Here is a 25,025-nt window from a genome sequence, read left to right as displayed (position 1 = left end):
CGAGAGGGGGAGGGTGCGCGACACACGGAAACATACGGGGAGCCGACGTGGCGGAGGACGCAGCCTTCAGAGCCGGGGGAACGGTGAAGGGATGCGGATGCCGGTCGACAGCAAGACGGACGCCACGGACAGGAGCAGAGAGGAGGAGGGTGCGCGACACACGGAAGCATCCGGAGAGCCGACGCGGAGGAGGACTCAGCCTTCAGAGCCGGGGAGATACCGTCCGAGAGCCCTACCCCCCAAGGAAAACGCACTCTACGCTACAGACTTGCAGCCAACATCCCCAAACACCCGCACAACGCAGCACCCCTCCCCCCACCAAACCCCAGTGCTGCCGTCATGGGAAAAAGCAGAACACAAGAGAAAGACGAGAAGTACTTCACAAAAAAAACCCAAAACAAAACCTTCTCTCTCCCCAAAATCACAAGTGTGGGAGAGAATAAAGCAGCAACCGGGAGTAAGTGCAGCCATCATTAGGTGTTTGCTAACTGTACTGAATGAATGGAAAAAAAAAACGCCCAGGGAATTTGCATGTCTTCTTCCTCCACCCCCCCCGCCCCATTCTTTTTAAAAGAAAAATACAAGGCTTACTATAAACGAGGAGAGGCTGAGTTGCAATACCAGACCCCACAGGAAAAGCACACAAGTTACCCAGCTTCACCACCTCCATCCCTCCCTCACACCCAAATAAATAAACAACATCTACACCCATACAAAAAAACAAACTCACAACCCCCCACACCAACATACACACACTGCCATGCACACACAGCATCTCTCTTTCTCACTCACAGACACACACTCCCTCCCCCAACCCCCTCAATACAGAAAGTGTAACAACATCTCTCTTACACCTCCACACACACCTACAGACCCCATGTGACTCACCTCCCCCCCCCAAAAAAAAAATCCAGTCGCAACCTTCCTCGCAAACGGCCTCATACCCCAAACTGTCAAATGCAAAATCTACATCTCTCAGACACACACTGTGCCATGCACAGACAGCAACTCTCTCACTTGCACACACACCTACGTACCTCAATCACCCCCACGCACCCTATGACCCCCCAAATCCTCTACTCACACAGTCACTCTCACACACACACACACTCTCTCAAACATGCAAACTCCAAGGAAAACCTTGCTAGCACCCGTTTCATTGCTGTAAGAAACGGGCCTTATTTATTAGTAAAGGTATATCGCCTCCTCATCACTGCAGCTGCTAAATTCCACTTTTTTTCCTCATACTTTCTTTTTTTTTCTTTCTTATGATCTACCTGTTACCTAATAATAATCTTAAAACCTCCACATATGTCTCTTTCTTTAAGGGGGAGGCGGTGGAGCTTTGCTATCTTACACATTGGGATCTGTCATTCTCTCCCCATGCATGTATATCGTGGGGGTCCCATCTCTCTCCCTGCCCAATTCTAGCCTCTTATGATGGCAGTTAAGGTCCAGTTTTCACACATTCTTTAAACAAATTGATTCCGTCCCAGAATAGATTCAGAGTTACTGTAAAGTGTAGATTGGGAATAAGAGTTTAAAACGCCCTAGGGTTAGCTTACCTGATGTCCCTTGTGTTCTATAGCCTGTGATCAGCTATATTTTTAAAAATAATTTAGAACCTAATGTATAATTATATATTAATAGGAATATTTGGAAAAGTCGAGTTTAAAGTAGGATTTCTCTTATGAGTATTTTATTAATAATAGAATTTGTATAGAGTATCAGATATAGGTAGTGCCTACGGTGACACGTGTGTGTGTGGGATGTGTGTGTAATTTGATCTAATCTAATCTTAGGCTTTTATTAACTGCTTATTCCTAACATAGGTCCAAAACAATTTCTCACCAGAACAAAACCCGGTACAGTATTTAAAACACTTTGTAATCATCTGAGTTCAAGGAAACATTTTTGAATGTCTCTGAAATAGCAAATATGAAGATTGATGTTGGATAATCAAAGACAAACTGTTCCAATTGTAAGCAGCCTAAAAATAGGCTTTTTAAAATCAATTTAGAACATATACCCCTAACCGAAGGATTGGGTGATCTAATTGTTATGTTAAATTGTGGTGTTTCGGTCAAATTCTGAAGCATGACCAAGTAAAATTTGAAATACTAGACAAACGACCTTAATGATAAAATGAGCTTGATTTGGGAGGCAATTGTGTCCTGCCAGTAGATTCATGTGGCGGGTTAACCCCATCTGGAGTATTCCCAGGATGCAAACCAAACCGTCTACCGATGCAGGTATTCCAGTTTGAACTGCTGATATGTAGTAGGTTAATGTAAATGGAGGTTTATTCCATTTCGGATTGGACATTTTATGTTGATTACTAGTAAAAAAAAAACCCCGTTTCTGATGCAAATGAAACGGGGACTAGCAAGGTTTTCTTCAGAGTGTGCATGTGGGAGTGTGTGTGTCCCTGGCCTCTGCCCTCTCTCCCTCCCCCTCCCCCTCCAAGTCCAGTCCTTCAGTGTTGTTTCCTGCTGTTCTGTGTTTTTGTTACAGAGAGAGTGAGGGCATCTCTCTCCCCTCCCCCCTCTGAGTCCTTCACTGTGTGAGATTTCGTGCTGTGCTGTTTTCCTTCACTCATTGGGAAACCGGATATCTCTGGCGCTTCACACTTCCGGCTGGAGGCTTCAGTGGTGCCTTTTATATATATAGATATGCACCCTTACAGACAGTTTAATTAATGCAATGTATTTTTGGTTTGATTAAATTCTATTTTGTGGAGTCTCAACAGATTTTCCTGATGAAGGCTGTCCAGCTGAAACAGCTTGTGTTGAGTTTCTCTGTCTGGGACTTGTATCTGCATATTCTTTACCCATTAAAGGAACATTTTTGCAACTTTTGGTTGTCTTGACATTTGTCATTTTCCACTCTTGGTTTGGATTGCCTACTTTTCTGAGTGGAAGTTTTTTGGTTTTCTTTTGTCTTTGGTATTCCCAGGAAGCTCCATGCAGGCAGGAGTGAGTGGGCATTGATCCTACTACTACTACTACTCAACATTTCTAAAGCGCTACCAGACTTACGCAGCGCTGTACAGTCAAACACGAAGAGAGACAGTCCCTGCTCAAAAGAGCTTACAATCTAAAGGACATAACAGAGAATCAAATTAGGACAGCATAGTACATCTGATTACACAACAGTTCATAGGGACAGACTAATAGATCTAAACAGCTAAAGACAATTAAGGTATGCAAATACATAATACAGACAGATTGGTAGTTATATTGAATAGAGGAGTAATGGTTAGGTTAAGTGCCAAAAGCAGAGTCAAAAGATGGGCTTTGAGCAAGGATTTGAAGATGGGTAGGGATGGGGCCAGACGTATCAGTTCAGGAAGTCTACTCCAGGCAAAGGGTGAAGCGAGGCAGAAAGGGCGGAGTCTGCCTCCCTTTTTAAAATATGGCTAGTGGGTTCAGGCCAGCACTGGTGTAGGGTCAGGGGCTGGGAGGATGCCACTACCAGGGTTTAATTTTTGTTTTTTATTAGTTGGGAAAAGGGAAGGAAGGGGAGGCTACTAGACTCCTAGGGAAAATGTTTGGAAGTGTGGCTTGTGGGGGGTCAGGTTGTCATGGAGAGAGAGAGAGAGGGGAACCACTAGGCCTTCAGGGATTGGAGGTTCATTTCAGGGAGGAGAACCAATGAAGATATGCTGGCATGTTTTTTTTTTTCCTTTTAAATCTCATCTTTCCTGTCAGTACATGAGAGAATTACCACTCATGCACTGACTGGAAGGGTGACATGAGATGCAGATTACTTCTGTGATTTTAATGCAGCAGTAATTTGCATGCTCATTGCTTATAGCTTGCCATGTTATTTTAGGATCAGTAATTCTGTAGTAAAGCTATGGCTTTACCATGAGATTTTCTGCATCAACCCCAGAATGTTTTATGAATCCGAGTTGAATTTTTTACACGTGTATATGTGAGATGATGTGAATAAAAATCCTGCTAATGTTGTTCCAGTACTGTACTAGTAATAGCTCTGTGGCTGATGGGCGGTGTCCATAGAGTATGCTCTGGGTTTTTTCATAGAATCTCAGGAAATGCTTTAAAGGTGGTATATACTGATTGTGCTGCTGCAAAGCAGCAGGATTTACAGTGGGAAATGTACTGCCAGTTGCTTTAGAGGATTCCCAGGTCAAGGATACACCGTGAAAACCTTATAAAGCAGTGAAGGAAGGAAAGCAGGGTGGGAGCAGGCTCAGCCTGCCGTAAAATTCCAAAAATGGAATTGATTGCTTTTTGTTTCACAAAGTATCCGTTACAAGCTGCAAATAATGAAATAAATGCTTGATGATGAGAAATGGAGACCTCATTGTTAAACTTGCCCATGTTTACTTTAAAATAAACCTTGCCATAAAAGCAGGGCCTTAGGAAGCACTCTGTTCTTAAAGGAGTCCTAAAAAGCCTTAAGTGACCACACAGTTATCTTGCTGCCAGGCATTTACATCACCCACAGGACTGGCTGCTAGTCACAGGCTCTTCATTGTGTGCTGAGAACTGGAATAAGTTACATTGTCGAAGAATTAGAGAACCGCAGAAGCATAGCTGGCAAAACTAGAAGGAAGGGAACATGTTTTTTTTTTCCTTTCAGTGGGCTACATGTGGTTAATATTCTGAGGTCCAGTAATGTTTTCCACCTTAATATCTCTTGCATTTGACTGGTTTGCTCCTGTGAGGTGAGTTAAATTGATTGGAAGGTTTCCGAATCCAGGGAAGGATGGTGGGGGGAGGTGTACAAGCAAACCCGGTGATGGTGTCTTTGATTTAAGCTTGTTCACCATAAACTTCATTAAAAGAAAAAGAACTAAGTAATGAGTTTGCAGTGACTTTTTTTTTTTTTGGGGGGGGGGGGGGTCATTTCCTCCAAGTGAGTTGAGGTTTACGCACACTATGATAGGAATGAACCTCAATTGTAAGCCAGGTTATTTTCAATCTAATCTTGGGCTCCTTGGTGTACAGCTGATGCTCATGTTTGCATTTGTAGCATGCCAAAGAGAACTTTTTTCTGGAGCTCATAGGGCATGGCATGGCATGTACAGGCAACATATCAAAGTGTGCTTGAAAGTTCTTTTTGATCCATCCCTGCATGGTACTATTGTGGTTTACCCCCTTTCGTAGCTCTTAGTGTGACATAATTAAGATTATTGTTCTGAAATAGAATGTCTTGGAAGGGCATGACTATGTGTTCTCACCACCTATTTGAAATATGTTCCCTTAAGATGCAGAAAAATATTTTCTTCTCATTCCTGAAAGCTTAAATGGAGCGATTCTGGTCTGTTAATTGTCTATATGTATCTAATATGTATGTTCAGTTATACGCTGTATAGCACACTTGAGCTATCACTGGCATTAAATCCCGGTTAAAAATTGAATGAAAATGAACTATGTGGTGGTATGTTGAAATCTGTGAACAGTGTAAGGCCTTCAGGCAAATGTTGAGAGCCCCACTTAAAAATTTTCATGTCATTACATTACATAAGACAAATGAGGCAAGATGGCTAAGATTTCTGTGATGTAGATGTTATCAATAGAAATCAAACAAAATAAAACATGGAAAAGAAAATAAGATGATACCTTTTTTATTGGACATAACCCACCTCCCCGCTCCCCCCGTTTTCTATTTCTGTTGATGGCTCTCTCATTCTCCCTGTCTCCTCAGCTCGAAACCTTGGGGTCATCTTTGACTCTTCTCTCTCCTTCTCTGCTCATATCCAGCAGACCGCCAAGACCTGTCGTTTCTTTCTTTACAACATCCGTAAAATCCGCCCCTTTCTTTCCGAGCACTCTACCAAAACCCTCATCCACACCCTTGTCACCTCTCATTTAGACTACTGCAATCTGCTTCTTGCTGGCCTCCCACTTAGTCACCTCTCCCCTCTCCAGTCGGTTCAAAACTCTGCTGCCCGTCTCATCTTCCGCCAGGGTCGCTTTACTCATACTACCCCTCTCCTCAAGACCCTTCACTGGCTCCCTATCCGTTTTCGCATCCTGTTCAAACTTCTTCTACTAACCTATAAATGTATTCACTCTGCTGCTCCCCAGTATCTCTCCACACTCGTCCTTCCCTTCACCCCTTCCCGTGTACTCCGCTCCATGGATAAATCCTTCTTATCTGTTCCCTTCTCCACTACTGCCAACTCCAGACTTCGCACCTTCTGTCTCGCTGCACCCTACGCCTGGAATAAACTTCCTGAGCCCCTACGTCTTGCCCCATCCTTGGCCACCTTTAAATCTAGACTGAAAGCCCACCTCTTTAACATTGCTTTTGACTCGTAACCACTTGTAACCACTCGTCTCCACCTACCCTCCTCTCTTCCTTCCCGTTCACATTAATTGATTTGATTTGTTTACTTTATTTATTTTTTGTCTATTAGATTGTAAGCTCTTTGAGCAGGGACTGTCTTTCTTCTATGTTTGTGCAGCGCTGCGTATGCCTTGTAGCGCTATAGAAATGCTAAATAGTAGTAGTAGTAGTAGATTAGCTTTCGAAGTTCGCCCTTCTTCCTATTCGAAAGCTAATCAAGAAATGTATTAAGTTATGTCCAATAAAAAAGGTATCATCTTATTTTCTTTTCCATGTTTTATTTTGTTTGATTTCTATTGATAACCTTAAGAGTGGACTAACACGGCTACCACACTCTTCTACTTGTGATGTAGATGTTAATGTGTAAGTTACATATTAGGGTCTGAAATTATTTGGAAGATAAGATCCTTTCTTACTAATTCTGCTGTTTCGTCTCTCTTTCTGTGGTTGCTGAAAAAGCAGATAACACTATTTGAAAAACCCAGTTTATTTCTTTTTTTTATGTTTTTACTTCATAACTTTATAGCTAATCTGTGACTTTTATAAGAACAGCAAGTACTTTATATATTTTGTTGAAGAAAAACAATAAAATGACTTTGGCATTTTAAGCAATGTTGTTGGAGGCCTAGTATCAGATAACTAATTTGCCCATTAATGCTACAGGGTAATGTAAACCAGGCTTATGCTTTATCATAGCTTTGCCGCTTGCTGCTTTTCTTGGTTACAGTGATTTTTAGTACATCTCACTCTGCATGCGTAGCTTTAAATTTAGTACAGAGACCCATTGTTTGCTTGGCTGCTTTTGAATTTTCGATCATCTTGTGCACTGCTGAGAGAGGTTGTAGTCGCAGTCATCTGGAATGACTGCACACGGAACAAGCTTAGTTAGAGGTGCTATATTTGATCACAGTTGTAAAATTGAGACACTCTGCTTAAAGACTGTTCTGCCGTCATCTACTATGTTACTATGTTACTGTGCTGCTTCCCAAAACACACTTGTAGCTATGAAAACATTCAAATAAAGTTACAATATCTAGAAACACATACTTATCTTAAAAGCATTGTTTTAGTAAAATCATTTGATTTGACAGGATGACGGGTACACAGCTAGCTGTTACTATGTTAATTATCAGATACTTTCCCTTCTTTAGATTCTTTGGAAACTTAGGGTACAATATTCAGAAAATAATGAGCCCCTAAATTTATGCTTCTAAATTTGTTCTCTGTTTTCAGCCAAACTTAGGTACCTAACATTTCAAATGAAAATTCATCTTAATTTAGGAACTTAATTAAATGGTAAGAGAGTTTGGGCCTACCTTTTATTTTTATTTATTAATTATGATTTATTTACCGCCTTTTTGAAGGAATTCACTCAAGGCAGTGTATAATACTAAATCAAACATGAGCAATAAACAATTACAGCAGTAAAAATATTCAAAACGCAATACAAAGTATGACGTAGTATACTAAACAAAAATACAAAAAATCTGCTTAAGAGCAATTTGACAAGAAACTAATCACACTATTTGTTCTAAACCCTCGATATTAGCCTTCCCTGGCTGTGGGATAGAAGCCGTTACAACCTGGGTGGAGAAGTTAAGTACCCTGATTTGTTTTGCTGTGCACATTCTTTATATTCCGACTATTTCTTCCAATTTTTGAAAGTTTGAGTGTTGTAGATATTAGCTTTATACATCTAGGATTAAGTATTTTATTTTATGTTTATTTATTAGGATTTATTTACCGCCTTTTTGAAGGAATTCACTCAAGGCGGTGTACAGTAATAATAGATAGCTGCCTCTGTCTTTTTTACTGCAGAGCTTTTTTCTCCTAAGGGGGGAGTTTTGTTCTGCAGGGGTTTTCGGAGGTGGCTGGAGCTACTAGTAAGGGGTTGTCCAATTTATATGGTACCCTGGGCTTATGAGGCTTCAACTGTTTAAAATGGTTTAAAATTATTACAATTTAAATAGTGAAATACTGTCTGTGGAGGTGTGAGGCTAATATTGAGGGTCTAGAGCAAATAGTGTGATTAGTAGTATACTACTTACAGTGTCAACACAATGCATAATAGAACATTTTAAATGACAGTGTAGCGTATAAGCAAAGATGGAACATAGATAGGTAAGAGAATAGGAGGAGTTAGAAAGCGAAGTGGCTAGTAAGTAAGTAAGGTGCTTAGGTTTATAAGCCTAGTACTAAGCTCTTTGTTTTTCTGCTCTAAATCCAACCCTGTTGTCACCCACTTTTATGCTCCTAAATTTAGGAGTTCAGTGCCTCAATTTATACTCAAAATTTCACTGAACTCTAGTAAATTTCCAAATAGGCTAATTGAGGAGTATAACTCACAAAGTTAGGTATGTCCATTGTACGGGATTGCAAATATTAGTAAAACTTAAAAGATGCAGGGGCTGACTGAAAAGCAGCCTGTCATGTTGCTGCTGCTGCCGGTGGCAACTGACGTAAACTTTGCAGGACCGCAGGGGAGTGAGAGAGGTGAGGGAGCAGTGCTGGACCTGAGGGGAGGGGGAAGCATTTCTAAAAGGTCAGAAGCAAACGCTGGCGCTAGTGCCTGCGTTTGCTAACGTCCCATGATCAGAGTCCCCGAGCGTATGAAACAACACACTCGCGGGCTCTGAACACAACTAGCATGCATATGCATGCAAAACAGGGCTCTTAGCGCAAATGCATGCTAAACCTAGTCATTCCCAATGATCAGCAACCAGTGCGCCAAAGATTGGGTCGCTGGTTGCGGCAAACCCTACATTAGGATTTGCAGACCAAGATAATTCTTATTTTATCTACCAATATAAGTACAACTGAGTTTTCTCTTTTTTTTGTTGACCTCTGCTTCTAAGTCAGTAAGAAAGTTGTAGGCTAGTGGTGTCCAACCTCGGTCCTCGAGAGCTGCAACCTAATCAGATTTTCAGGATTTCTCCAATGAATATGCATGATATATATTTGCATGCATTACCTTCTTTGTATGCAAATAGAAATAGATTTCACATATATTCATTGTGGACATCCTGAAAACCCAACTGGGTAAAGGCCGAGGTTGGAACCCCTGTTGTAGGTTTTTAATCAGACTTGGTTTATTTCTGGCTGATTTTTAATGGTTATTCTGTCTTCCCTATGACAAACTAAAACATTTGGATGCGCAGCACTTGAAAGCTAGTTAGAAATATGTTTAGTCCAATGAAAAATATATATTATTTTTATTGGGCTTCATCTTTACATATCCAAGTGGAATAACATGGGAACTGAACTAGCCTTTCTGATTGAAAAAGGCTCAAATAAAAACAGGAAGGGATGGAGGAGACAGTGGCTATGTTTTAGTCTTGGATGGGACATTTTTATACAGTAGTTGAAATTATTCTGCGGGTTTCCTGAAATACCAGATTGACTAATGATTTAAGCAATTAGAGTATAATTGTATTAGATTGCCTGACAATGAGGCATATTTTCAAAGCACTTTGGGAGGCTAAGTTCCATAGGTTTCTATGGAACTTTGGGAGGCTAAGTGCTTTGAAAATGAGCCTGTAAATGTACTACCTTCTGGGCTAGACATTGATTAGCAATTTAAACATTTTTTTTTCAAACAGTATCTGCAGCCCAAAGAGAGAAACACATTTTTCCATATCACAGCTTTAACCACTGCTAAGATCGATGGCTCAGAGATATTTAGCTTACGTTTATTTTATACAGATTTGTTTGTCATTCTTCAAAAAGACAAAACACATTCATAATAAGAGCCACTGTTTTATTATTTCTTAAAAGTTGATAAAGAAGACATTCCCGTTGAGATTTATTTTTCAGTGAAAAAAGGGTTATCGAACTTATATTATGCCAGTGTTGTACTAAAGGATTGAGGTTCCTGGGCTAGTCCACCGCCATATTTAGATATAATGTGATGAATTAAGTCCAATAAAACTATGTTTGGGCAGTGTGTTGCCAGGAAGAGACAAGAGATTAAGTATACCAGTTTTTAAATGGTGAAGAAATGGAACTTGTGCAAAGTTCCAGATTCAACTCTGGCCACCTTGTTGGAGAGACTGGATGGCCTGTGCAGGTCTTTATTTGCTGACATTTATTATGTAATATGTATTCAGAGCCTCTGTCTGGATAGGCAGCAGTGCTTGAATATTTATGGACAGCACCGACCATCGGTGTCAAATCTCTCTCTGTCACACCCACACTATTGATAAAATTTGGGATCTATCATGCTGAATAAATTTACAATAAACCTACCATGCCAGCCAGCTCACCTAAACGACGTCACTTCACTACCTGGTTCTTCAACTGTTAAGATGTTTTCAGTGTGAATTGATCGGGCCCTGCTGCTTCCTGACTGGCAATCAGTTTAGCCTGTTTCTCACAATTTCTTCAAAACATATTCTGCGCTTACCCTCTTCCATCTCTTTTCTGGTTTTCTGGAATCCCTTGCACCAGTCTTCGGGAGCCATAACCTTTCTCCAGATACAAATTTTTAATAAGAATCAGATCCTTCTGACTGAAAATCATGGTAACTGTTCATGTTTAAAGCAAAATGGTGTCTCATGATGATAATATCTGTGTGGTGGGTGACATCATTTAGGTGAAGTGGCTGGTGTGAGTGTAAGCTTATTGCAAAGCTATTCAGGGTGATACATACCAATTTTTATTGAAATTTATCATTTTGTCAGAGTTATGCAGAAAACAAGTTTTCTGTAAACTCTGTGTGTGTGTATATCTATAGGTCTAACTGTCTGTGCAGTTTAAGGGCCCTGTTTACTAAGCCGTGCTGGAGGTGTGCTAGCGTTTAGTGCACACTAAGCATTGACGTGCTCTAACCGTGTAGATGCCCATAATATTCCTATGGACGTTTACACGGTTAGCGCACACTAATTTTTAGCACATTGTAAAAATGCTAGCGCACCTTAGTAAACAGGTCCCTAAGTTCGGACAGCAATTTTTGTGTCCTAATTTAAACTGCAATAATAATACAAGTAGCAGCTGACTATTGCCACTACACGGATAATGCCATGATGGTCAGACATTTTCAGTGGTGCTATCTGTACAGTGACATTGAAAATAAATGGATAAAAGACGTGACTGCCGCTAAGTCCTTTTTGAATATTGGTCCAGTCAACTACAACCTGACCATAGTCACTAGGTACTGAAGTGGATTAACCCGCCAACCACAATACTTTGTTAAAGAATGAGTAAAAGAGAGTGTGATTTACTGCTTGTTGAACTAGGTGAATGTCTTAGTGCTTTAGGCACAATGATTTCTTTCAAGCTTCAATCATACTGGGGTGAAAATGAGTTTTGTGTGGCACTGGTGTATTTCTCCTAAACACGACTCTGCATTTGTTCTTGTAAATACAATTTTTTTCCTAACTGTGCAGTGATGGGGAGTAAGTATGACCGCATTTTTAGGGGCAGATTATCATTTTTGAATGTGAATTTTTCACATCTGTTTATTTTACTGTGTGTGTGTGTATATATATATATATATATATATATATATACATATACACATACATGATTTGCTTATCATCGATATGAAGGTCGGCAGCTGTGGTACACTGTTACTCAGCTTTCCCTTTGCTTTGCCCATGTTTCCTGATCGTGACTATTTTTAGGCGCTATCTGCAAAAAAAAACCAAAACCCAAAAATGAAAGTGTCTGCCATCAAAGAAGTGTGCCTGGCCCTCCTTGCACATTTGCTTGTACATGTGCAAATGTGTACATATGGACTAAACCAGAACATCAGAGGAGTAGTAGTGAACACATTGAGGCCAGTGAAGGACCAGGCAGCTGCAGGATGAAAGGAAATGGGCACAGCAGACCTTGTGGTTACTTCTAACAGTATTGCTCCACTGCCTCTCAGTCTTCCTTCTCAGCTGCCCCAGCAACAGTAGAAGCTCTGAAGTGCAAACTCTGAAGTGCATAACTTGATCTGCTATGGGACCAATCTTATGGTAGGAATCACATGACCTCATAGCTCATACCAAAGGACTGGCCTCAGGGCGGAGGGGAGATGTGTGATTAAGCTCTTCTCATTCTGCAACTGGAGCCTTTAATAAACCATATCAAATGGAGGTGACAGAGCAACACTGTTAGAAGTAACAGCAGGGTCTGCCAAACTCATCCCCAGCTTGATGAGACACTTGATATTGAGGGTATGGGAAGAATGGAGGAAGGAGTTCTAAAGGATGATTGTGGAGTGGAGTGGGGTAGGAAAATGTTTCATCCTGCTGCACACAGGCTCTCACTGACACTTGCTCAATTGCTTACGCACACACTCAAACTCACATGCAAACTCACACGCACTCTGAAGTGGCTAAGTGCAAAATGATGCACATAGAGTCCAATGCACAACACTGCTGTGAACCTAATGATGTGGTTACCCCAGGTGGTACACACATATTCTTGGCCCAGCAATGCAGAGAGGGCTAAGCACAAGTGTTAATTCACTTGGAAGACATGGCCACACATTGAATTAAAATGTATGGTAATGAGGCCATTAAGTATTCCAGACAATATGCAGAAGAGAACAATTGCTTGTGACACACACATAACAAGAATTTTTTCATCAGGTCAAAGGCAGCACAGGAGGATTGGTTGAGAGGAGTGGGTATCTTGCAACATTGAGTGATGTCAGTCTGTCAATTTTTTTTTCCTTATTTGGAGTCCAGGCAGGATCAGGACCTAGGGCAGGAGTCAGGATGTGTGTATGTATGTGGGAGGGGGGAGGGTTAACAAAACACCAGGGCTTTTCTAAAGTCAGGGGAGGGGGAGCGGAGGGGGTGCTGCTAGACACCAGGGCATTTTTTGAAGTCAGGTAGAGGGGGAGTCAGGTCAGATTAGGGGGTGCTGCTGCACACCAGGGACTGGAGTTGATTATGTCAAGTGGTGAGAGTTACGTTAAAAAAAAAAAAATTTAATATCCGGGGCAGGGGAGTCTGATTGTATCAGGCCACTAGACTATGAGGGATGGGGTTTGCTAGACAGATGGGGCCATTCCATAGCATCCCACAGATCAATCCAGAGACGAGTGGGTTATGTCCCTTTACCAGCAGGTAGAGATAGAGAGAACTTCAGAGATTTACTATATGTGGTCATGTACAGCCACCATAACCTTAGTATTCTCTCTATCTAGAAGGTGGATGGTCATAACCGTGCGGCTATGGGTTGCTTAGCTCCTGGCCTGGTCCCTCAGGTCCAGTAGAGCTTTTGGGGTTGAGGCAGGCTAGGCTTATGGTCTAGGTGTACACCTGGTGACGCCAGGTCCCTCCCTTCCTACCCCCCATCGGTCCCCTACTAGTCCACCTTGAGGTACTTTGACTGAGATTTACTCTGGCTCCCTCTCCTGCCTCTTATTTAAAAAAAAAAAAAAAAAAGCATCTCACAACCAGCTCACATTAGTGCAGTGGGCTCTCGTGCTGATTTATAGTCCTGGCTATTGTGTGAGGGGATCAAATTTGCCTCCGGTAGCAGATTCCCGAAGGGGGGGGGGGGGGGTTGACTATTTTTATGATGGCGGCACCATTGGAGTCTCGTCAGCACAGCTTCCGGTGTGGGAACTGGGGAGCGGCATTGGCCGTTCCTACTGTTTCCGAGCAGGCCCGCTGACCGCTTCACCACTGGATGCTGCTGAGTGGCCTGAAACTGGGGTGCGTAGTGTTCTCCCAGTCTATTCTGGCAGGTGTGGTGGAGCTTTCTTTCATACGCGCCTACAGGTACGTGGCGAGGCTGAGGCGCTTCATGAAGAGTCCGGTTTGACTGCGATGTTGGTGGTTTTGAATGCTGGCCATTCTGAAGCTGTGGCTGGGGGAGCAAGGTAGATTCCTCCCGTTTTTGCCCCAGATTTGGTACCTTTCCAGTGTATGGCCTTTCTGATGAAGAGGCCTGAGGGGCTCACAGACCCCATCCTGTCAGAAGACTCCATTTGGAGTCCTTGGGTCTCCGGCAGCTTCCCAAGTGGCCGCAACACTGCAGTTGGAGGTCCAGTGGGACCATGAGACTGGTCTGTGGCTTCCCCAAGCTTAATGACTTCAGTTTGGCAGGTAATGATTATATTGCAAGTGTATTATTGAGGACAAGGACTGTGCACCCTCTTGCTGTTGAGCACTAAGAATATTTCTGTCTTGATCTACCTCTGCTTGGTACCCTCATCGAGGTGGTTTATGGTGTACTACATAAAAGGAAGGGAGAAAGGGATCAGGATTAGGGAAGGTCTTACTCTGTTTTTCATTCTTACCCTTTCTCAGAGCTTGGCAGTACAGAGGGTGTTTGGAGTTAGGCATACTGCTATTGACTCCATGTTTCTGGGGGAAATGTTAGATTTGGAGTTAATTTCTGAGACTGGTGCACTTCTCCCGCATATCTCTTGGTCTCCATGATAATCCTGTACCCTCTGTGTTGACATGGTGGCATTTTCTCTGGGTGCAGTGTTTACATTAAAATAGTATTACTTTGGAAGGTGGCTGGCTTTCAACCTGAAGGTCACAGATCCAAGGCTGGTTTGTCCATTATATTAGAAGCTGTGGACTCAGCTCTGTTTCTAGTGGGGCATATTTCATTTCATTCTCTCTTTCTGCTTGCTTTGCCAAGCAGTTCATTGCATGCCTGGAGCAGTTATCACTACACTGCTGTACTGAAGGTTAGCTCTCCTCTCTCATTTTGCACACTGATACTAGCCAAACTATTGCATAGTAACTTCAGCCACCACGGTATCTGCAGCGTCATTAGTGGCTCTAATTGCTTCTGTTGCATTTCTTTGCACCTTTTCATTGTATGTGACAGCAAGCATTTATTACGGAGCTACTTTAGTGTAGATGTAGCTTAATAGTTTAAGCAAACAGCTGAGAGTGAGCACAGAGATCTAGAGGTTGCTGGGTCACATTCCGCTGCAGCTTGCTATCTGTAGTACCCAATGGTGCAAACGGCCATATTCTGCTATACCATCTAGCTCTGGTCCTCAGCCACATTTGTTAGTTCTAGTGCACAGCCACACTAGCCAATTCTTGACCCTCTCTGCAAGATGCTAGCTCTGGCTTAGGCATTGGACAGCTAATGTGGCTTCCAAGTCACATTTCGCAAGCTACGTTTTAGAAGTAACTTGTGCTTGGAGAAGATCTAGGGAAGTTGGGTAAAGACCTGAGGGACTCCCAAATCTCAGAGTTTGCCAGAGGACGAGTCTAAAGGTTCTTTTAAATTCTCTCAGTTTAGTTCTAGGTTTCGTGAGGCCACGTGCTCCAGGCCAGGAAAACCACTTTCAGGGTTTCCACTTCTACTATGAGAAGCTGCCTTTCATGCTGGCAGAATGATCTCGGCTTCAACTCCATGTTTACCTATGCCTGCTGCGTCTCCCATGATGGGGTCTCGGTTCACTCCTCAGGTTTCATAATAGCAGAACTCCTTTATGGGTTTCATGAGGAGTGGAGCAAGATTGCCTCAGACCAGTATGTCTTGGATTTTCTAACTCAGGGTTACAACTGGAGTTCTCCCATTTCACTGCAGATTTTTCTTGGATTCTCCATGCTAGCTCAAGCCCAAATATCAGGCAGTTCATTCCATCTTGCAAGCATTTCTTCATTTAGGCATGGTCAAGTCTGTTCCCAGTTGCAATTGGGGGAATGGGAAGTTGTTCCATTTGTTTTGTACTTTTAGCAAGGGAACTTCCTTCCAGCTGAGTTTGGACATCATAAGAGTGTTTAAGGTTCAACTTTTCACAATGGGAACTTTGCAGTGTATAATAGTTTCAGTCTAGCACAGAGAGTTTGTAACCTCCCTAGATCTCAAGGAAACGTACTTTCATATTTCCAGTGTACCTTCCTGCAGAAGAACGTTATCAATTTATGACTATGTCTTTCAGCCTTTCCATATCATATCAAGGACAGTCATTTTTTCAAGGTCATGGTGGGAGTAGCAGCTTTCCTTCGCAAGAATGGATTGCAGGTCCATCCATACCTCGTGATTGGCTAATTTGCAACTCTCTCTATCAAGAGACTGTGTAAATTTCATCTAAGATAGCTACTCTTCTTCAGTCCTTAGGATTGGTAATCAATTTCACCAAAAGTTTCAACGCAAATCTTAGTGCATCTGGGAGTGATATTCCACATAGGCTTGGGAAGTCCTTTCTTCCTTTTGCTTCTCAGCAATGAATGCCAACTCAAGTCGGATTCTACTTTCCCTACCAGGTCCGGGGGTCTGGGAATAGGTTCAAGTTCTGGGCACAATGGTCTCTTCTTGCACATTCTCCCATGGGCCAGATTCCGCATCAGACCACTTCAAGGGTTCCTTCTCAGCTTTGGTCTCTATCTCTCTTGTTCCCTTCAAGCCAGCTTAGCCCCAGTGGATGAATTCAACACAGCCTTCCTCTGACAATTCAGAAGCTCTCTCTGTCTGGAGGTGGCTTTCTGCAGCTCATAGGCTGCTAGGGTGTGCCTTAGCTGGCTGCAACAGATTTCGGAGCCCTTCTAGAAGATGGACAGTAGACCTCCTCCACAATTGCCAGATATGGGGTTGAGGCTGGCTTATTTGACAGATTTTTATTTTCTATGATTTCTTTTGGGCGTTGACTAAGCAGATGTCTTTGGCGGTCACAGACTGTCGTTTGATGTGGTTGCACCACTGGGCAGCAGATGCAGCTTCAAACAGTGGCTGGATAAGTTCCCTTTTAAGGGCAAGCTGTTGTTTGAGGACTCAGTGAAGTTGGGGAAAGATCTGGGTGACTCATAGACTCGGGAGGTGACTTCTCCAAGTCCAGTCTGGCTTCCGTGGTTGCCTTCGGTCACTTGGTCCTCTGTCCTGCTGTGGATGTCTTTTACAGGTTGCCCACTTGGTCTTCTGTCCTTCTCTTGCTAGGCATGGCAGGCTCGATGTGGCAGTGCTAGCCATTCCAGGCTTGACATGGCAGCGAGTGTAGCTGCGGCCTGCAGAGAATCGCTCCAGTCTGCTGAGGTTGTAGTGCCCTGCCACACTTGAGGACTGCTTTGGTACATCCTATAAGTCTCTGGATTGATCTGTCGGATGCTATGGAAGGTAAAATCAGTCCTTACCTGCTAATTTTCTTTCCATGAGTCCCAACAGATCAATCCAGAGGTCCGCCCTTTGTTGATATTGGTTGAGTATTTTCTTCATTTTCATCAGGTTCCTTCATTTGATTTTGGCTACAACCAACAAAAAAAAATAAATAAAACAACAACTCCCCCCCCCCCCCCCCCACAAATCAAAACATAAAGGATACCTGTTGTTACCCTCCCGCAGGAGCGGTTGAGGAGCCTACATGGGCTTTATGAAGCAGGAGAGGGCTTACTGTTGATTTTCTATTTCTTCTTCCACTGCTTTGGTATTGACAATACTGAGGTTAAGGTGGCTGCATATGACCACATAGAGAGAACTTCAGAGGTTTACTATATCTCCACCTGCTGGTAGAGGGACATAATAACCCACAAGTCCCTGGATTGATTTGTTGGGACTAATGGAAAGAAAATGATCAAGTAAGGAATAATTTTACCGTGCAGACCACTGGTGACAAAACATTCCCTATCCTGTCGGTGCATGAGCCAATCAAGTTCCTGTATTCCCTCCCACTCTGACTCTTCAGATCCTCCAATCCCTGATCTCCCTTTTAATTCATTTCTCCCCCCCACCCCCAATTCCTGCTTTCCCCTTAATTTCCACTTTTCTTCCTCCTGTCTCTCTTTGTCCCCTCATGCTCTGATGATTTAGTCACTCTGTGCCCCTAACCTAGTTACCCTTCTAGCTACTGGTGACTTTCTTTTTCTGCCTGCTTGGTTCAGTGATCAGTCATTTGAACTGTGTAACATGCTATACTTACTTCAGTGGTTCCTGTGGCTCAGCCAGCTGATCATTTAACTGCACAGGTGGAAAAGGAGAGACATCAGCTAGAGAAGTGACTGGTTTAGAGGCTCAGAATTGCAGACCATCACTGTCTGGGCACAGAGTAGGAAAACCAGAGTGATGGACATGCACTGAGTCTGCATCAACGTTCCCATTATTTTATTCTGGGGCATCTGCTCCCTCCCCTGTCCCCTACCATCTGCCCCTGCTTTTTTTCCCCTTCCCTTAGAGCGTATGCCTGACCACTGCCTCTTTTTCTGTTTCCCCTTTCAGTTAACCTTTTATTGGAATAATGATTCAGTGCATTTCTCTAATACAGTGCTCGCCAATCTTTCTGCAGCCACGACCCCAGGATGGTGCAGGACAGTAATGTCCAATGAGGATTTGGGAGAAAACTGGAACCTTTGGGAATCTGTTGGATCAGTGTAACAACATCATAATTTTTTTTTTTTGGGGGGGGGTGGGGGGGGGGGAGGAGACCCTGATGTTGCTATATATGAGATCACATAGGTCACTTTGGGGTCTTTTTACTAAGCTGCGGCAAAAAGTGGCTTTAGCTCGCACTTACGTGGATCTTTCACACATACTATAACTACTTTTTCCACGGGCAGAAACTGGCCAATTATTCTAATTTTCAGAATTAATGACCATGCTCTAATTTTGCCATTAGCATGAGACCATTAAAAAAATTAGCACGTGAGCACTTACAGCACCAATTTTTAGGTGGTAAGAGCTCACATGTTAATCAGCGTGCAGCAATGTAGCTGTGCTAAGTGATTTGCGCTGTTATGCCCACTCTCTGCCCCCAGACACGCCCCTCGGTGAAAAAAATAAACATATATTTTTTAAGCACACAGTTTGTGCGCACACATTGCAAACTTACCATGGGATGCCTCAGCGTGTCCCACAGTAAGCCTTTTTAACTTGTGGTAAGCACACGGTAGCGCTTACAGCAGCTTAGTAAAAGGACTCCTTTCTGTGCTGATCTAATAATAATTCTGCAGATACTGGCTGGGAGTGTTTTGGCTGCTGTCAGATAGGAGAGCACTCAAAGATAGATGACTTATTGAACATGAAACAAAGTGAGGTAATAAGCGCTGCTAATGACTGTAATTAAGATGTTATTTAATGGATAGCATTTAGGAAATTCTGTAAGGATTGTTCCTGCTTTTTCCTGTTGCAAGAATGCAAAGTAGATAAAATCTTGTGTATTTTAATGCTGGTACTTTCAGCATATTTTTATGATTTTTTTTATTAACCTGAGGAGATCAAAATAGTACCTTACAGGCAGATTATATCCATCTGTCTGTGACCTAGTATTAATGAATGGATTTTGACAACATTTGAGAGGAGGAGCTGAAAAATGGGGAAGGGGGCTGGTAGGGGTTGGTAAGAAGGAGAGAGGAGGGTGAAGCAGTCTCTGTCTCTGGCTGTCTTCAAGTCTAGGCTTAAAGCCCACCTCTTCGCTACTGCTTTCGACACTAGAAGAGTGGACCAGCAACAGGATGGAGTATAAAAATGAGTCTTTATTAACCACAACACATGGAAATGAAAGAATTGCTTGGCATGGCCACATCTCATCCTTATTAGGGCTGCATCAGGGTTCTTACTGCCAAATAAATATAAAAACCCAATTAGTTCGATAAAACTTAACAAAATCAATAATATGACATATATAGGTGAAACTACTTAAGTCGTAATAAAACATCCATTAAAGTCAGAGGTGGTGTAGTTAATAAAGTCTACTTTTTACACTCCATTCTGTTGCTGTTCCACTCGTGCTTAACTGTTTGCACCTTGCAGATCACAGCCTGTCTTTTTCTTTTCTTTAATTCCTTGTTTAGGCCACATTTACAAATTGGACAGTAACTGCGCTGCTGTGAAATTACTGTCATCTGCCACAGATGTCTTCGTAGTGTGACAGACCTTGCAGATTTATTGCAGTAAACATGGTACTGGATAAAATCCAACTTATGATGTGTTGCACATACGCAAAATCACCACATCAGTGTGCCAGAAACAATGGGCAGGGGGTGGGGGGGGGCAGTGTATTAGGAAATTTTTATGTTGTTAAATAGCAGCTGCTATAAAATAGTTTATTTAGGATTCATGTGAGATGCGGTTATGGTTCTAGAAAATGAAATTTGGGGTGCATAGAAGAGAGAGGGGTTATATAGATTTACCATTAACACCCTCCTTTTGTCCACAAACCAGCCCACATTCACTTACCCTGTTACCGTGTGGCCAGGGCTGAAGGTCTCAGCTGCTGAGAATGATTCTCACTTTTTATTTTACTTGCCCCTTGTGGCCAAATTGGCGAAGCTCGCTGAAACTAACCATGCCATTTTCATGCAATAAATAGAAAAGGTCACAGCACTTCCTTTTGGCTAGTAACTGCTAGAAAAAATGTTTTCTTAGGGTAGAGGTGGATGTGTTTGCTTTATAATGCTGCGGGTTTTACAAGTGGTTTTGGGCCTTCCTAATAAGGGGGTGGGGGGAGGTTTCCATCTGTATAATCACTGCTGCTTTGTCCCCTTGGATTTCCCTCTGAACTGGCCTGAAAATGTCTGAGTATATTTTTGTGAAGCCTACAGCCTATTGAAGTATGAGCAAGCAGTTTTGGTTCCTCATCTGTAGACCACAATGTCTCGCCACAAGTATGCCCCATGAAGTTCTTTTTCTTCAGCTGTGCTAACGATGGTTACCACCCAAGAAAAATATCTCAGAGTTATTGAGGGGGCAGTGTGCTCAAATGTTCAGCCCAGTGTGCTGAGTTGGCTAAAAATACAAATAGAATTTTAGGGATTATTTAGAAAGTGATGGAGAACAAAACTGAGAATATTGTGCCCTGTATAGGTATCTGCTGCACCTGCATCTTAAGTACAGTTCTGGTCGCCCCCATCTCAAAAAAGAAACAGCAGAACTGAAAAAGGATCAGAGAAGGGTCACAAAAATAATGAAGGGGATGGAACACCTCCCTTTCAGTGAAAGGCTAAAAAGGTTATAACCTCAGCTTGGAGAACCAGATGACTGAGAGGGGACAGGATGGAAGTTTAGATTTATGAGGATTTTCTCCTGGCTTTTTGTTTTTCTTGAAGAAATTCACCCAAAATAGTTCACTGTGAGTATAACCCAGACCCAGGCAATAAACAACTACAGAAGTAAAACATTTCAATACAGAGCCTGCTCTGTGACTGCCAGTGGGTGCTGAGGACCCCCAATATTGAGCAAGCTTTTTCATTGTGTCCAGAAAGGGGGTAATCTGTATTGTGTGTTAGTACACACAATTAACTTGAAACGTTAATGCCTACACTACTACTTCTGATCACATTATAGTAAGGGAAGGGAAATGGGACTTGGATATACTGCCTTTCTGAGGTTTTTGCAACTACATTCAAAGCGGTTTACATATATTCAGGTACTAATTTTGTACCAGGGGCAATGGAGGATTAAGTGACTTGCCCAGAGTCATAAGGAGCAGCAGTGGGAATCAAACTCAGTTCCCCAGGATCAAAGTCCACTGCACTAACCACTAGGCTACTCCTCCACTCCACATTATAGCATAGGATGTTACTTTCAACAGCAAAGTATTAACCAGATAGACTATGGATCTGACGGGTGCTTGTGACCCGGACTGGCCACTGTTTGAGAAAGGGTGCTGGACTTGGTTTACCTTGGTTTGACTCAGCATGGCTTTTCTTTAGTTCTTATGCTGCCCTGCATATCTGAAAAGGAATAACGATCACAATACACATTATTAGGAAACCAATAACATAGTATGTGCTGGATAGTGGGATCAAGCTTAAAATTTTGACTAACGAGGCCTTCAGTACAGTTGTGGAGATATGTGGAGTCAGTCTCTCAGTAGCATTTTTCTACATTTGGATATGATTAGTTTTGTCTGCAATGACAGTTAAGATTTTACCACAGATGGTTCTAAATTCAGAGCAGAGCTGAACTGACCCCAGTATGAATAATGTGGAGGTCTGAGGGGAGACAGAGAATTGTTTCAAAGAGGCACTTGCTTGGGAGAAAACTGTGAGAGAGAAGGAGGAGGAACAGGAGGTGGCAGTGGCTGCAATAAAGAATGGAACAAGAAAAGTAACAGAGGTCAAAGACTTTGGGGCAAAATGTAAGATTAAGTGTATAGAAATTTGGAAACAATGTTTGGTTGTTGTTTTATTTTTTTTAAATAAGAGCTATGATTATGAATGTATTTGTGTAGTACTCAGAGGTGACCAACTCCAGTGTAGTCTGGATTTTGTGATATTCATAAGGAATGTGCATGAGATTGCTTGCATGTCCCGCCTCCATACTGTGCAGATAAGCTCATGGATAGTTGCAGTGGATATCCTGAAATGCTGACCCTTCAGTGTGTATCTTGTCTTGAAGCATTGCCTACATCACTGTGTTCCACATCTGTATAACTAAACTCTGTCCGTCTCATGGCCATAGACCCTAAGTTCCTCTGGAAACATGTATACATGCACCCTGAATCTGGGCACTAGATTTCACCATTGCACAATGTCTACGTTTCCTGCCTACTAGGAACTGAGAATTGAATATTACCGCACAGCATTCGTGTGCGCAACCGCAGCCAACCCAAGAAGCAGATTCTGGACTTGGGGAATTAAACTCGGGTGTTAGACCTTGCTAGTTTGACATTCTGCCAGTGAAGATATTGGACAGGTCCAATCTTTATTTCATTCTGAAAGACTGAGATGGTGTGGCGTAACTTCATTTTCAGAGTTAGAAATTGTCTGTGAAAGTGCAGAAGTTCTCAACCCTAGCAGTCAGGCTTCAGCAATAGAGAAGTTATTGGCTTTGGGAAGGAAGTATCAACTGTATTTACTTAAACTCAGTCAAAGGAGTAATTTATTGTGGAGGAAGTAAATCCTCATTCTTAGCTCTGGATGGGTCACTATCCTTTGGAAGGGATCTGTAACTCCGATCTTGTGTTTCCATGTTCCATTGTTCTTTGAAGTGGGAGTAATAGAATGATCCCGGTTTTAATAATTGAAAAGTCTCTTTTTCTTACTTTCTTCATTCTGGAGTTCTTAAAAAAACAGTTTTTGGCAGTTAGTAAAGTTGTGTGAGACTGAGGAGTATAGACAACCGGATCTGTGAGTATTTCCCTGAACAGAAAAAGAGAAGTCAGTTTTCAATAATTGCAGCCAGGGTGCTTTATCTTTGTTCATTAAGGGGCCCTTTTTACTAAGCCACATAGCTGCCTACGCGCGTCCAATGCGCTCCAATTTGGTCCGGTCAGTAATTCCATTTTTTACGCTTGTCTGATACGTGTGTCGGAAAATATTTTTTATTTTCCAAAGCGCGGTGCTAACCGGGCGGTAATTGGCATTGTACGCACACTGACGATTACCGCCCGGTTAACGCGTGAGACCTTACTGCTAAGTCAGTGGGTGGCAGTAAGGTCTCAGACCCAAAATGGATGCGTGCCAATTTTTAATTTTGCCGCACGTCCATTTTCAGCCAAAAGGGGCCTTTTTCAAAGGTGCGCTGAAAAATGGATCTGCTCGTGTCCAAAACATGCGTCTACATTAGCGCAGGCCATTTTTTGGCGCACCTTAGTTAAAGGACCCCAAAGACTTTTTTATCTTGATAAGATACACTGCGTTTTTTGAAACAATGTAAAGTAATTGAGTGATCTGGGCTAAAATAGAACCAAAAGCATTCACAGAATGGGTGAACAATATTGCATCTGTTTCAGAAACTTCTCAACCTTATAAAATTGGAACAGACAACCTGTAAATTATTGTGGGCAACAATTTCTTTCTTTACGTTAAAAACGGTATTTTTGATGTTGTTTAGCATAAGAACCGAGCGACTGAGCCAAACTGCATGCTCCGACTTTTGTTTAATTTATAATGGGTACTTAGATGGATGCCTTTTTTTTTTTTTTGGTCTTTTTTTTGGTGGATGAATAGTATGTCTGTGACAGGCAGAGGCTGGAGTCTGAACTCTTATCTGAAGCACCACTGATAGGAAGTGCTAAGAGGTAATTAGTTTTGACAGCCATAACACATTGCAACCCTTTACAATGATCTATTGTTGATCAGCTTGATGGAAGTCTGGTGTAATTTCCAAAAGACTTGCACTTGTATGTCCAAGGAAGATAAAATACATCAAAGTTGGTGCTGGGCAGAATGGTTTGGATAGATTAGGATTTTTTTTTTGTGTGTGCAGGTAATAAATAGAAATAAAACAAAAACAGAGAAAAGAAAATAAGACGATACCTTTTTTTATTGGACTAACTTTTTATTGGACTTTTCTATGTTTTTGTTTTATTTCTATTTATTACCTTTAAAAGTGGACTAACACGGCTACCTCGTCACTTTACAAATTGTTTTGTGCAGAGTTGCCTAAACATATTTTTGTGTCTATGGCAGGATGCAGCCACAATGAAGCTAAGCTGTTCCTAAGCAGATTTTGTTGAACACATTGTTTTTATTTCTTGCCTTGCTGATTTTAATGGGGTTCTCCCCTCTCTTTGACAGGTGATATTACACAAAAAGGTTATGAGAAGAAGAGGGCTAAATTGATTGGAGCCTACCTGCCTCAACCTCCAGGTACATTCTGCTTCGTTTTGAGTATGTTGAGTTGTGGTGTTAAATGTGTTTTGTATTAAGTCATCTGAATACAAATATTAGGAAGAAGCAAATAGAAGCTTACAGTACCCACTACAAAATCTAAATAATCTCGGTACCGATACGATTTAACATTTTTAAATAAATAATGAATGAAATAATGTGCTCAGTTCTCCAGAGTAATGACCAAACAAATGTGAAAAACATTCATGGAGCCATCATAGCAACATTCGTTGTTCCATATGTACG

General features: G+C 42.1%; 1 protein-coding gene across 1 annotated transcript in view; it reads left to right on the top strand.

The window, feature by feature from the left end:
- The window catches only part of DIP2C (disco interacting protein 2 homolog C), a 763,198-nt gene that overhangs the window by 328,750 nt on the left and 409,423 nt on the right, over positions 1 to 25,025 (top strand). Inside the window, 1 exon segment of the mRNA XM_030198809.1 lies at positions 24,687 to 24,758. The gene's annotated coding sequence lies outside the window, so the exon portion shown is untranslated.

Source organism: Microcaecilia unicolor, chromosome 1 (assembly GCF_901765095.1).
Source record: "Microcaecilia unicolor chromosome 1, aMicUni1.1, whole genome shotgun sequence".
Classification (NCBI taxonomy): Eukaryota; Metazoa; Chordata; class Amphibia; order Gymnophiona; family Siphonopidae; genus Microcaecilia; species Microcaecilia unicolor.
Note: the sequence above shows the minus strand (reverse complement) of the source record. Positions and strands in the feature narration are given on the sequence as shown.